Source organism: Crocodylus porosus, unplaced genomic scaffold, assembly GCF_001723895.1.
Source record: "Crocodylus porosus isolate Cpor-Errol unplaced genomic scaffold, CroPor_comp1, whole genome shotgun sequence".
NCBI lineage: Eukaryota > Metazoa > Chordata > Crocodylia > Crocodylidae > Crocodylus > Crocodylus porosus.
The window spans coordinates 16,753,656-16,756,015 of NW_017728911.1; positions in this window are offsets into that span (position 1 = coordinate 16,753,656).

Genomic DNA, 2,360 nt, shown 5'->3' on the forward strand with positions numbered 1-2,360 from the left:
TTCCTTGCTGCATCCCTGTTGCTTAAAGCCACAATTCCCTGCACAGGTAGTGTGTTGGAGGTTGATGCTGGTTCTTGTCACCAGACTTATAGCAACAGATCTTCAGCTGGCAGGATCTGGTTGGACTCTGTAGTGCAAACGTGACACAAGAAGTTGTCCACATCAATAATTTCTGCTTGTGTGATGTAGGAGATGAAGGCTGCACTGTTCCCAGATGCAAGTCCAACGGAAGGGTGTTTCCTGGCTATCTGCATTCTTTATCCTTATTGGCCCTGATATTTGATTACTATTCTATGAAACCTATAGCCAGCTACAGCTGCTCAGCCAAGATCCAGACAGACTTACCTCTGAATAATATCAAAGAACACCTGTATTTGCTCATTTCCTAGCCCAGCACCAAGATGTAGGGCCTTTTACTGAGAGTCCCTAGTGCCTTTATTTCACCTGTTTTTTTTACTTATTCTTTTATGGACCTGGGGAGAGTGCCTCTGAACAGAGTTTGTCTTTTATTGAAAGGGTGAATCCAGGCCCACCTTTTCACAGGCATATATGCTGAGAGAGGTAGGGGTCATATGGAAAAAAGGATGAATGATTACACATTAGTTACATATATACAAAGAGGTGGGGGGAAGGTACAAATGGTACAGATTAAGGTTACACCATCAATTTTAATTCTGGCATTTCTTAACTTTTAAATATTTGCAGTATTAATGATATTATTTCAATGTTGTTTCTAGTGTACAGTTGGTGTAAAACCTGAGAAGATACGGTTTTTTTCTTTCCCCAGCTAGTTTCATGTATAAGCAAGCATATGTTTAACTTTAATAAGGACAGCAAAAGTACAGTGTAATAATAATCTGGATTTCTAATGGTTTATTTTTAATAACTACAATTTGATTAAAAAAATACAGAAAAGATGTATCCTTCCAGTTTCCCAACATCCAGCTGAGTTTCTGTCACCTCATTACCACCTTACCTCCTGACAGGATACTATCATTCCAAGCAGATGTGGAAGAGCATCTAATCTGGATTTAGGAATTTAATTTTCCTCTCTGATATCCTGAAGACTGTCTGGTCTTTCAAAGTTGTAATGCATATAAAAATGAACAGAATATTTCTCAGGTTAACTAATGTGCTTCTCTGGTCAGATCTTTTTTGGCTCTCTGGGGGTTAAATTCGTAAGAATGAAGCTTGTGATGAATTCTTTTTCTGGAAAATGCCCATATACAAAACAAAGCTAGAGAGGCTTGTTTTTGTGCAACTGCAAGTTATCACCACCAGTATGTCTTCAGAATGCGTGAAGTTAAGAAAGAGAATAGAAAGTATAATTTTGTGTGCAGTTAACTTTGAATTGATACGATGTAAATCTCTGTCCTGCATGTTCCAAATTCTTTGGAAATAAAAGTTTCCATAACCAATAATAGGAAGAACCATCTGGAAACAGATATTCCTCTCTAAAAGTAGAGGGATAGGAAATAGGATTGTGTTGTAGAACTAGGGCCTTGTAAACTCATGATTTCAATGCATCTGCCCAGTGCTTAACTCATGGAGCTTAACATTTGTTAATCTGCATTTTATGGTATGCTCCAGAGTGACACAAAAATGTGTATGTAATACTATACACGTCATTATTTTGTATTTTGCACTTGTTTAGGCAAGGGGCTCTTGCAGCTCATGTGATGTGGGGTTTACCTACCTACAACTTCCCGTGGAGAGGAATAAGCATTTGTGCAGGAGCTAGGGGAGGGGAGGCAGTTGGTGGCTGTAGGAGGTGGAAATGGTAAATATCACAGCCTGGGCTCTCTACTGGTGTGCATCTCCTGTGCGCCACGGGCCTCGTTGACCGTGGCAGGCGCCTATTAAGTGCATGTGCGCAGCAGTCTGGGTCGGTGGTCACCAGCCTCCTCCGCCGTGTGCGGCGAGGGTGGCTCGGGACTGCTTTTCGCGCCACGAGCTCGCTGCGATTCTGGACGCTCTCCAGGGCCGCGGCGCGGACAAAGCCTCAGCTCGTGCCCTGCCCCTCAGTGCCCGCATGGCCCCGGCCAGCTGTGTACGTGTGCGAGGGCCGCCTGCCTGTGGCCCCGCAGAGAAAAAAACCATGGTGCTGCTGCAGCAGCAACAAGTAATCGCCTCCGGCTGGGAAGAGACGGCTGTGCGGCCTGCAGGCGAGGCCGGACCCACAGGGTGTGAGGCCCAGCACATGGCGCGGCGCTCTGCGCACCTCCCCCGCGCCGCCCGGCCCGGCCCGGCCCAGCCCCGCCTCGATGGCGGCCGGAAAGAAGGCGCCTCTATGGGGCTGACCTGCACTCCTCCCATCAGCCACCGCGCTGGGCTCAGCACCCCCACCCCCGTCTGCCTGC